Raw genomic sequence first — 12,460 nt, forward strand, 5'->3', positions numbered from 1 at the left:
AGGTGTAAAATTGAGATTAAAGAAAGGCCGCTAATTTTGATTTTGTGGAGGGGGGGTGGGGGTGGGGTGAGCAGGAAGTGGATGCCTGACCCAACAAACATGGATTGGAATCATCAAATGGCTGCAGTACAAAAGGCCATTCAGCCTATCAACTCCATGTAAGCTGCAAGCATAGTCCATGCTAGTCCGACTCCCTCACCTTTTACCTGTGACTCTACATTTATTCTTCCCTTGCGTACTTACCTAATTGCCTTTTGGAAGCCTCGGTTATATCTACCTTTTCTTAAAATGTTTTTCTTTAGTGTTTTTCATATTATACAGAGCAAAGTTGAGCTTCGACATACACCGAAAAGAAATATATATACATCGGTTGTCTTCCATTATGTTCATTGGTTATCTTTCGTTATTTACATCGGTTGAAGTTTCTTGTTTTACGTTTTCCGGTAAGCGCTTAGTTTTAGTTGGATCCCCTGCCTCCCTCTCCCCCCTTCTGCCTGGCCACCCCTCCCCTTCTAGTCGTCTGGCATTCCCTCTTCCCTCATTGGGTCTTTTATTCTGTTCCTGTTGGGGTGGCATGACGCTATGTATTTTGTTATGTGTTAGGCATGGTTTGGTTCCATGCCTCTTTATTTCACTGCCTCCCCCTCCCCTCCTCCCCCCCCCCCCCTCCTTTTTTGTTTGTGTCCGTTGTTCTATTGTGGCTTCTCCCTCCCTTCCTCTGGCCTATTTGCTGTTGGCAACAAACAGGTCTTGGAACAACTGGGTGATTGTCTCCCACACTTTGTGTAAGCCCTCTTCCGACCCCCGGATGATGAATTTGAAACGACAGGTCAGACAGCCAGTTTGCAGCTTTGGGTGGTGCTGCTGATTGCCAACTAAACAGGATTCACCGGCAGGCGATTAAGGAGGCAAAGGCAAGGGCGTCGGTCCTCCTCCCCATGAAGAGATCTGGCTGTTCTGATACTCTCGGGCATCTCTCCACCCTCATCCCCACCACCTTGGACATTGCCTCAAAGCAGGCTGTCCAGTCACCCGACTAGTCTGGAGCAGAACATGTAGGCATGGTTGGCCGGGCCTCCTTGGCACCGTTCACATTTGTTCTCCAAAGAACCTACTCATTCTGGTTCTGGTTAAGTGAGCTCTGAGTACCACTTTCAGCTGCACTAGACTTAGCCTTGCATATGTGGAGATGGAGTTGACCCTGTGCAGTACTTCACTCCAGAGTTTCCACCTATTTCAAACCCTAGGTCTTCCTCCCGCTGTTCCCTTGTCTCATCCAGTGGTCAGTGTGCCCTTCCCAGTGGTCGCCCATACAGGTCGTCGCAGTTCCCCCACCCAAAGATGACCACGTTCAGTAGGTCCTCCAACAGCGATTGTTGCAGTGGCCAGGGTACAACCTTGTTTCCCTATGTAAGAAGTTTTTGGCCTGCATATATCTTAGCTTGATTCTACCTGTCAGCTGGAACTTCTCTGTTAGTTCCTCTAGTGTTGTCTGTCTGTATAGAAGTCCCTGTCAACGTCCCCCCATTCTGTCTCCACCTTTTGAAATTAGATCCACCTCCACAAAATTAGAGTTGGGTTCTCAGTATGCGAATCTGTGGTTGCAGATGGGGGCTTTAATGGACATTTTGGTTAGTCTGAAGTGCTGTCGTAGTTGGTTCCACGACCGGAGTGTGGCTATCACCATTGGGCTCGTTGAGTGTTTGGTCGATGGGGATGGGAGTGCTGCCTTGGCGAGGTCCAGAGGGAGGTTCCCGTGCAGGAACCCTCCTCCATTCTCACCCATTCGGCTTCCAGCTCCTTCATCCACCCCTTTAACCTTTCTGCTTTGCTGCCTAGTGGTAATATTGCAGGTTTGGGAGGTCTAGGCAACCGTGCTTCTCGTTCTCTGTAGGAAATTTTGAGGGATCCAAGGGTTTCTCCCCCTCCCACAAAAACACCATGATCAGTTTCTCCACTGAGTTGAAGAATGCCTTGGGGATGTAGATCGGTGTGGATCTGAATGGGAAGAGGAAACTGGGCAGTATGTTCATCTTGATCATCTGCACTCTCCCTGCCAGGGAGAGTGGGGCCCACCCCTCCAAAGGTCATTTTTAACTTCCTTCGCCAGGCTGGTCAAGTTCCACTTGTGGATCATGTCCAGTCATGGGTGCTTTGGATTGCCAGGTAGCAGAATTTGAGTCGGGCCTGTTTGAATGACAGCCCCTCCAGCTATGCGCCTCCCCCTTGTGGGTTCATTGGGAAGACCTCATTTTTCTCAGGTTGTGTTTGTAACCCAAGAAGGTTCCAAACTCTTTCAAGAACGCATGCTGCTTTGTGAGCCCGAGATGTAGAGGAGCAGCTCATCTGCATAGAGTGAGATGCTGTGCCCTCTGTCTCCTCTCTGGATCCCCTTCCAATTCTTTGCCACCCTGAGTGCAATCTCTAGTCGTTCGATCGCTGAGGCTTACAGCAGCTGGGACAGTGGCCATCCCTGTCTCGTGCCTCTGGGCAGCTGGGAGTACTTAGAGCTGGTAGTATTCATCCGTACGCTCGCCATGAGAGCATTGTACAGGAGTTTCACCCAGGCGGTGAACCCTGTTCCAAGCCCGAACCACTCCGGTACCACAATAAGGTACTTTCATTCGACTCTGTTGAAGGCCTTTTTGCATTAAGGGAGACGATCACCTCTGGTGTTCTCTCCCTGGATGGGATCATTATCACATTCAGCCGACGTGTGATGTTCGATGTTAGCTTTCTACCTTTGACAGAGCCTGTTTGGTCATCTACTATCACCTCTGCTATACAGTTCTCCAGTCTCCTGACTCGGACCTTGGCCAGTATTATATATTTACATTTAGCATCGAAGTAAGTCTGTAGGACCCGCATTCTGTAGGGCCTTTGTCTTTCTTGCGTATCAGTGCGATTGAGGCTTGTGTTAGTATAGGTGGTAGGATGCCCCTCGCCAGTGAGTCTGTGAGCATCTCCCGCAAATGCAGGGCCAGTGCTGTCACAGATTTCTTTCCAGAAGTCCGCCGGGAATCCGTCTTGTTCCGGCACCTTGCTCCCCGGCATGGAGTTTATACTCTCCATGACTTCTCCCAGTTCTAATGATGCTTCCACCCGGTTTCCTATCTTCCTCCATTACTGGCATGACCAGTCCATCGAGGAACTGTTTAATTCCCAAGTCCCCTGTGGGAGGATCAGAGATGTACAGCACCCGCTGGAAGGCCTCGAATGCGTTGTTTACCTTCTCCGGCTCCAGTACTAGTTTGTGTCTGTTGTCTCTAACCCTGGGCGGGATTCTCTCAGCCCACGCCGGTTCGGAGAATCGCCTTGCCGGGTGTGACTCATGCGACGCCACCCCGACGCCGGTCCGCCGATTCTCTGGTGGCCGGAGAATCGCCGCCATTGGCGCCAGCGCGGTTGGTGCAGCGCCGGTTGGGGGCCACTCTACGCGGACGCCCCCGCTGATCTCCGCCCGGGATGGGCCGCGTGGCCACCAAAACAGGCCGAGTCCCGTCAGCGCCGTTCACATTTTATCTCACCTGGCGGGTCCTCGCCGTCCATCCTGTCAGGGACGGAGTGGAGGGGGGGAGGGGCGGCCCGGCCCCGTGGGGGGCCTCCGCCGTGGCCTGGCCCGCGATCGGGGCCTACCGATCGGCGGGTCGGCCTCTCCTGGTGGGGGTCTCCTTTGCTCCGCGCCGGCCCCTGAAGCCCTATGCCATGTTGCGTTGGTGCCGGCACGGAGAAGGAAGCTAGCACGCATTCACGCCTGTCGCAGTGCCCATGGGCGTATTCACAGCGCCCATTTGACTCCGGTATCGGCAGCTGGAGCGGCGTGGGTCACTCCAGTGCCATGCTGGCCTCCTGTGGGGCAGAGGATCGCTACATTTAGCGGTCCGATGACGCTGTCGTTAAACTCTCCAGTTTTTACGACGAGAATCCCGCCCTCTGTGCTTTCTCAGCTAGTGAGCCAGGAGGTGGTTGGCCTCGTCTCTGTGTTCGTATAGGGTGCCCTGTGCATGGCGGAGTTGGTGCACTGCTTTCCTCGTGGAAAGCAGATCAAAGTCGATTTGTAGCTTTTTCCTCTCCGCCAGGTGTTCTACAATCGGGGCGTTGGAGTATTGTCGGTCTACATTCAATATGAAGTCAACTAGCTGTTGCCTAGCCACCCTCTCTTCCCTATCTCTTGTGCTTTGTAGGCAATAACTTCACCCCTGAAAACAGCCTTCAGTGCCTCCCAGAAAGTGGAGGTTGAGAATTCCCCATTCCGGTTATTACCAATACACTCGTATATGGACTGTGATATTTTCTTGCAGAAAGCCTCATCAGCCAGGAGGGCCTTGTCCAGCCCCCATGGGGAGTATTGGCCCAGCCCGTCTCCAACCTCACATCCATGTAATGTGGAGCATGGTCGGAGATTTCAATCGCTGAGTATTTCGTCCTTACTAGCTGTGGAAGCATCGTTTTACCCACAACAAATAAGTCGATCTGTGTAAATCCATTGTGTACCTGGGAGAATAAGAATCATAGAATTTACAGTGCAGAAGGAGGCCATTCGGCCCATCGAGTCTGCACCGGCTCTTGGAAAGAGCACCCTACCCAAGGTCAACACCGCCACCCTATCCCCATAACCCAGTAACCCCACCCAACACTAAGGGTAATTTTGGACACTAAGGGCAATTTATCATGGCCAATCCACCTAACCTGCACATCTTTGGACTGTGGGAGGAAACCGGAGCACCCGGAGGAAACCCACGCACACACGGGGAGGATGTGCAGACTCTGCACAGACAGTGACCCAAGCTGGAATCGAACCTGGGACCCTGGAGCTGTGAAGCAATTGTGCTATCCACAAGGCTACCTTGCTGCCCCATTTTAATAGATAGAATTTACAGTGCAGGAGGCCATTCGGCCCATCGCGTCTGCACCGGCTCTTGGAAAGAGCACCCTACCCAAGCCCGCACCACCCTATCCCCATAACCCAGTAACCCCATTCAACCAACACGAAGGGCAATTTTGGACACTAAGGGCAATTTAGCATGGTCAATCCACCTAACCTGCACATCTTTGGACTGTGGGAGGAAACCGGAGCACCCGGAGGAAACCCACGCACACACGTGGAGAACGTGCAGACTCCACACAGACAGTGATCCAGCCGGGAATCGAACCCGGGAAAGGAGAATGCCTTTTCCCGTGGGTGGTGAACCGCTAGGGGTCCCCTGCTCCCATCTGCTCCATGAATATGCCGTGTTCTTTTGCCATGTTAGAGGTCTTCCCCATGTTGGGGTTCAACCTGTCTGACTGTTTGTCCTGTACACAGTTAAAGTCCCCCCCACATGAGAAATGCTTGTCGACATCGGACATTTCCGCAATGGACCTCTTTATAACCTTTGTGTCATCCCAGTTGGCAGCGTACACGTTGACCAGGACTACCGGTGCCCCGCCCAGGACACCGCTGGCCATGACGTACCGTTCACCTGGGTCCGTAACTGTCCTCATTACGGTAAACATCGTCCTCTTATTTAACAGTATGGCTAGCCCCCTGGCCCTCATCCCATAACAGGAATGGTAGGTCTGTCCCACACAGCCCTTCCTTACCTGTAGTAGGTCCTTATCCTTCTGGTGCGTCTCTTGGCGAAGACTATGTTGGCTTTCATACTTTTCAGGTGTACGATGAGTATGGATCCTTTCACTGGGCTGTTAATTCCCCTGACATTCCAGTTGACTGGGTTTCTGTACCGTGCCCCCCTCCCCTCCCCTCCTCTATCACAGGAAGCCGGTTGTATCTACCTTTAGCAAACTTTCAGGCAGTGCACTGCAGATCTTAACCACTATACGCCTTTAGTCTTTTGCTAATCATGTTAAATCTGTGTCCTCTGGTTCTTGATCCTTCCACTAATGAGAACAGTTTCTCCCCATCCACTTTGCCTAGATCCATCTTCTCAACCTTCTTTCCACAAAAGAGAACAAATCCAAATTTTACAATCTCTCCACATTTATGAAGTTTCTCATTCCTGGATTCATTCTAGTAAATCTCTTCTGCACCCATACAAAGTCCTTCAAATTTTCCTAAAGTTTGGTGCCTTTTGGACTCAATACTCCAGGCAAGGCTGAACAAGTATTCATTATAACTTTTGTCGTCTCATGTCCATTGGCTCGCCACATAAAATCCAAAATCCCATCGGCTTTTTCTCAATTGTCATCGCAACCTGCTGTTCCACCTTCAGTGATAAATGCAAAACGTAATATCTATGAAGAGAAGTTTCAGGATGATGGTGATTCTGCATCAGAACTGAGGAAAGATTAAAATAGAAATAGGTTTTGAGCAATTGGTGGGGGATGAGAGGGTAGGGAGAGTCTGTGATAAGATGGAGGGCAGGAGTGATTACAAAAAGGTTTCGCAATATTGGGCAACGTAAAAAATAAAAGATGTGTTCAGGCGTGATGTGAATGGCTGGATAGCAGCCATCGAATGCAAGTGAAGGAATAGAAAGAAATGAGAAAAACCAAACCAGCAAAAAAAAAACATGAAGCAAGGTGGAGGCAGAGGTTATGATGCAAAGTTGTTGAACTCATTGTTGAGTCAAGAAGCATGTAGGATGCCGAGTCAAATGCTTTTCTAATTACTTAACACCGCAAAAAGTTGTTTTCCCTGCCAAGAGAGTATTGTTTTGGGAACCTTTCTGGAATCCCTCTTCTAAAAGTGAAAACATTTTATACAGCCAGACCTCCTGCTTAGCTGGCACTGGTACTGGCTCCCTTCTTTGTAGCATGCTCCACCTGAGGTCTGACCATTTGGTGCTTCTGTTCTGTCTTATATCTTTAGGGATACATTCATTCACAAAGTTTGGGAAAAATTTAGTTGCTGTGCCACATGACTTTCCAGATGGTAGCACAGTGGTTAGCACTGTTGCTTCACAGCAATAGGGACCCGAATTTGATTCCCGGCTTGGGTCACTGTCTGTGCAGAGTCTACACGCTCTCCACGTGTCTGCATGAGTTTCCTCCGGATTCTCCGGTTTCCTCCCACAAGTCCCAAAAGACATGCTGTTAGGTGAATTGGACATTCAGAATTCTCCCTCAGTGTACCCGAACAGGCGCTGTAGAGTGGCGACTAGGAAATTTTCACAGTAACTTCATTGCAGTGTTAATGTAAACCCACTTGTGACACTAATAAAAATTTAGGGGCAGCACGGTAGCATTGTGGATAGCACAATTGCTTCACAGCTCCAGGGTCCCAGGTTCGATTCCGGCTTGGGTCACTGTCTGTGCGGAGTCTGCACATCCTCCCCGTGTGTGCGTGGGTTTCCCCCGGGTGCTCCGGTTTCCTCCCACAGTCCAAAGATGTGCAGGTTAGGTGGATTGGCCATGATAAATTGCCCTTAGTGTCCAAAATTGCCCTTAGTGTTGGGTGGGGTTACTGGGCTATGGGGATAGGTTGGAGGTGTTGACCTTGGGTAGGGTGCTCTTTCCAAGAGCCGGTGCAGACTCGATGGGCCGAATGGCCTCCTTCTGCACTGTAAATTCTATGATAATCTATGAAAGGTTATTATGTTATTAAAAGTGAAACCGTTTTATACAGCCAGGCCTCCTGCTCACCCGGCAGTGATACAGGCTCCCTTCTTTGTAGCGTGCTCCACCTGAGGTCTGACCTTCTGGTGTTTCTGTTCTGTCTTGTATCTTTAGGGATACATTCACGCACAAAGTTTGGGCTAGCCATGGTTGCTGTGCCACGTGGCTTTTCAGCAGTGTCACTATTCCCGGCCTAGTTGGGGATTTCCATGTTCTCCATTTAAATGTGGCATGAAACCATTGATCAAAAAGAACACTGGTTCATTAGCACCCTCTGTTGTCTTAGGAATTTGCATTCCCTTAACCTGTTCCACATCTCCCAGAATAATACTGCCTTTAAGGAGACAATCGGCTCCTGCTTTATTCCCTTGCGACTTCTCAATCTGGTGAGGCACCTTCCTCACTATTTGCTTCATGATTTGGGGATTGCCCTCAACCCATTTAAATTTTCCATGAAACTGTCTGACAAACAAATCATTGGCCCACTCCTATCCTCCTGTTTAAACTTTACAGCTGGACCTCCTCGACTACTGCTGGCCTGTTCCCCGCCCTTCTAACTTCCAGTAAGTTTAACTCTGCAGCTGGCTGGGGCACCTCTTTAACTGTCCTCTTATTTGCCTCAGATTGCACCTGGTCCCTATTTAATGCTGCAAAAAGTGTATCGACAAGTTCAATTTCCAAGTCACCCTTTTCGCCTGTCTTGAATTCCACCAATCTCATCTGTACCTTCAGCACCTGCACAGAACTTTTTAAATTCGAGGAGCTGTTTCTTAACTCCAAACCCCACTGGTTTATTGCCTTCTCTGGGGCCCCTTGTTTTCTTTTAATTCCAGAAGCTGTTCCTTACCTCCAACCTTTGGCCCATCATGTCTGCACAAGCCATTAAGCACCTGTCCATTCTAATCCCATTTTATAGCATTTGGTCCATAGCCTTGTACTCTATGGGGCGCGATTCTCCAGTCGCCGATGCGACAATCACGTTCGCCGATGCGGCGCCACTTTTGCGATGCTCCGCCACTCAAAAATGGCACACTGGGCACGTGGGGACGGCCTTAGGACATCACCTCAGGCCCCCGCGGTGCTCCGCCTCCAATGGGCTGAGTTCCTAACAGCGCAGAACACTTCTGTTTTATTTTTCATGGATTCCGCGTGGCTGCTGCGGACAGAGTCCAGCGCCACTACAGTCAGAGGGGAGCCATTCCGTTGGCAGGGGAGGCTTTGGAAGGGGCTGGGTGGACTGGTGGGGGGTGGTCCGGGGGTGGCGAGGCTGGTTACAGGGGGGCAAACTTTAACAGGCCGGGTCCGTGCGCGGCAGGCACCATGTTGCATGGCGTGCTGCTGCAGGCCGCCACCGTGCGCATGCACGGCCATGGACCCGGCAATTCTCCGGCCGTATCTGCAGGTAAAGCCGAGGGCTTTACGCTCCGCGGCTGCTAGCCCCCCACCGGAAGGAGGATCGGTGCAGCTTTTGCGCCATTTTTTCCGGCGAAAACGCCACTGTTCCCACGCCGGGATCAGCACTTAGTCTGCAAACCGGACAATCCTGCCTATGGGGCGGAATTCTCCGTTATCAGCGCAAAGTCCGCCGATCGGCGCAAATCTGACTTGCGTCACGCCGGAAAAATGGTTCAAAAGTCTCCGGCCCGAAATGGGCTAGCAGCGACGTGACGGGATCCGCGCTTGCGCACGTGGTTCATGCCGTGCAGCGTCATACACGCCGCACGGCGTGATGGCTCATAAGGCTGCGCTGCTCCCCCCCCCACCCGACCGGAACACCCGACCGGAACACCCGACTGGATGGCTGGCCGCCGCTCAGCCCCGAGGTTCCAGTCACGGGATGTGGAGGCGCTCCTGGACGCAGTGGAGCAGAGGATGGACGCCCTGTATCCCGGGAACGGCCGCAGAGTTGCCCCACGCCACAGCTGACGTCTGTGGAGGGAGGTGGCAGAGGCCATCACCGCTGCGGCCCTGACACTACGGACAGGCACCCAGTGCCACAAGAAGGTGAACGACCTCGTCAGAGCAGGCAGGGTGAGCCTCCCCATATCCCCCCTCCGCCATATCCCCCCCCTCCCCATATCCCCCCCTCCCCCATATCCCCCCTCCCCCATATCCCCCCTCCCCCATATCCCCCCTCCCCCATATCCCCCCTCCCACATATCCCCCCTCCCCCATATCCCCCTCCCCGTATCCCCCCTACCCCATATCCCCCCTCCCCATATCCCCCCTCCCCCATATCCCCATATCCCCCTCCCCCATATCCCCCCACCCCCATATCCCCCTCCCCCATATCTCCCCTCCCCAATATCCCCCCTCCCCCATACCCCCCCTCCCCCATACCCCCCCTCCCCCATATCCCCCTCCCCCATATCCCCCTCCCCCATACCCCCCTCCCCCATATCCCCCCTCCCCATATCCCCCCTCCCCCATATCCCCCCTTCCCATATCCCCCTCCCCCATATCCCCTCTCCCCCATATCCCCTCTCCCCCATATCCCCCCTCCCCATATCTCCCCTCCCCATATCCCCCTCCCCCATATCCCCCTCCCCATATCCCCATATCCCCCCTCCCCCATATCCCCATATCCCCCCTCCCCATACCCCCCCTCCCCCATATCCCCCCTCCCCCATATCCCCCCTCCCCCATATCCCCCCTCCCCATATCCCCCCTCCCCATATCCCCCCTCCCCATATCCCCCCTCCCCCATATCCCCCCTCCCCCATATCCCCCCTCCCCCATATCCCCCATATCCCCAAACCCCCCTCCCCCATATCCCCCCTCCCCATATCCCCCCTCCCCATATCCCCCCTCCCCCATATCCCCCCTCCCCCATATCCCCCCTCCCCCATATCCCCCCTCCCCCATATCCCCCCTCCCCCATATCCCCCCTCCCCCATATCCCCCATATTCCCAAACCCCCCCTCCCCCATATCCCCCTTCCCCCATATCCCCCCTCCCCCATATCCCCCTCCCCAATATCCCCCTCCCCCATATCCCCCATACCCCCCTCCCCCATATCCCCCTCCCCCATATCCCCCTCCCCATATCCCCAAATCCTCCTCCCCATATCCCCCTCCCCCATATCCCCCTTCCCCATATCCCCCTCCCCATATCCCTCATATCCCCCCTCCCCGTCATATCCCCCCTCCCCCATATCCCCCTCCCTCATATCCCCCCTCCCCATATCCCCCTCCACCATATCCCCACTCCCCCATATCCCCCCTCCCCATATCCCCCCTCCCCCATATCCCCCTTCCCCCATATCCCCCTCCCCATATCTCCCCTCCCCCATATCCCCCTCCCCCATATCACCATATCCCCCCTCCCCCATATCACCCATATCCCCCCTCCCCCATATCCCCCCTCCCCCATATCCCCCTCTCCCACCTCCCCATATCCCCCCTCCCCCATATCCCCCCTCCCCATATCCCCCCTCCCCCATATCCCCCCTCCCTCATATCCCCCCTCACCCATATCCCCCCTCCCCCATATCCCCCCTCCCCCATATCCCCCTTCCCCAGATACCCCCTCCCCCAAATCCCCCCTCCCCCATATCCCCCCTCCCCATATCCCCCATATCCCCAAAACCCCCTCCCCCATATCCCCCCTCCCCCATATCCCCCCTCCCCCATATCCCCCCTCCCCCATACCCCCCTCCCCCATATCCCCTCCCCATATCCCCCTCCCCCATATCCCCCCTCCCCCATATCCCCCCTCCCCCATATCCCCCCTTCCCCATATCCCCCCTTCCCCATATCCCCCTCCCCCATATCCCCCCTCCCCCATATCCCCCCTCCCTTATATCACCCCTCCCCATATCCGCCTCCACCATATCCCCACTCCCCCATATCCCCCTCCCCATATCCCCCCTCCACCATATCCCCCCTCCACCATATCCCCCCTCCCCCATATCCCCCTCCCCATATCTCCCCTCCCCCATATCCCCCTCCCCCATATCCCCCATATCCCCCCTCCCCCATATCCCCCCTCCCTCATATCCCCCCTCCCCATATCCGCCTCCACCATATCCCCACTCCCCCATATCCCCCTCCCCATATCCCCCCTCCCCATATCCCCCCTCCCCCATATCCCCCTCCCCATATCTCCCCTCCCCCATATCCCCCTCCCCCATATCCCCATATCCCCCCTCCCCCATATCCCCCATCCCCCATATCCCCCCTCCCCCATATCCCCCCTCCCCCATATCCCCCCTCCCCCATATCCCCCCTCCCCCATATCCCCCCTCCCCCATATCCCCCTCCCCCATATCCCCCCTCCCCCATATCCCCAAGTGAATCCAGCCCTAACCTTAACCTCTGCAATGCACGCGCAACCGATGGCGTGCATTCATATACCTGCCTAACACTGTTGCCTTTTACCCCTGCCACCACCCCCACCCACCCCCCTTCGCCACAGGAGAAGCGCGCACACAACAATAGGGAGCATGTGAGGACTGGAGGAGGCCCCGCTGATGAGAGGCCACTGACCGAACACGAGGAAAGGACCCTGGAACTGGCTGGCGGACCTGACGACCGGGAGGTTGCTGATGCAGAGGTCGGGGGCGTACTAGCAAGTGAGCCACCGACAGCACGTCCCCATATCCCTCCTCGCCCATATCCCCCCTCCCCCATATCACCTGATCACTGCCTGCGTGTCTAACCATGCATGCTTCATTGTGTATCGCAGGAGCAAACGTCGAGGCACCCATCCCCGCAGATGCAGACCACCTGCAGGATGCCCCTCGGAGGCCACGGGAGACGGAGAGACCCGGAACCTCCGTCATGCAATGCCCGCAGGATGCCCCTCGCACACCACGGGAGACGGAGAGACCCGGACCCTCCGGCATGCGACGCCCGCAGGATGCCCCTCGCACACCACGGGAGACAGAGAGACCTGGAGCAAC

The sequence above is a fragment of the Scyliorhinus torazame genome, chromosome 14 (assembly GCF_047496885.1).
Source record: "Scyliorhinus torazame isolate Kashiwa2021f chromosome 14, sScyTor2.1, whole genome shotgun sequence".
NCBI classification, from domain to species: Eukaryota; Metazoa; Chordata; class Chondrichthyes; order Carcharhiniformes; family Scyliorhinidae; genus Scyliorhinus; species Scyliorhinus torazame.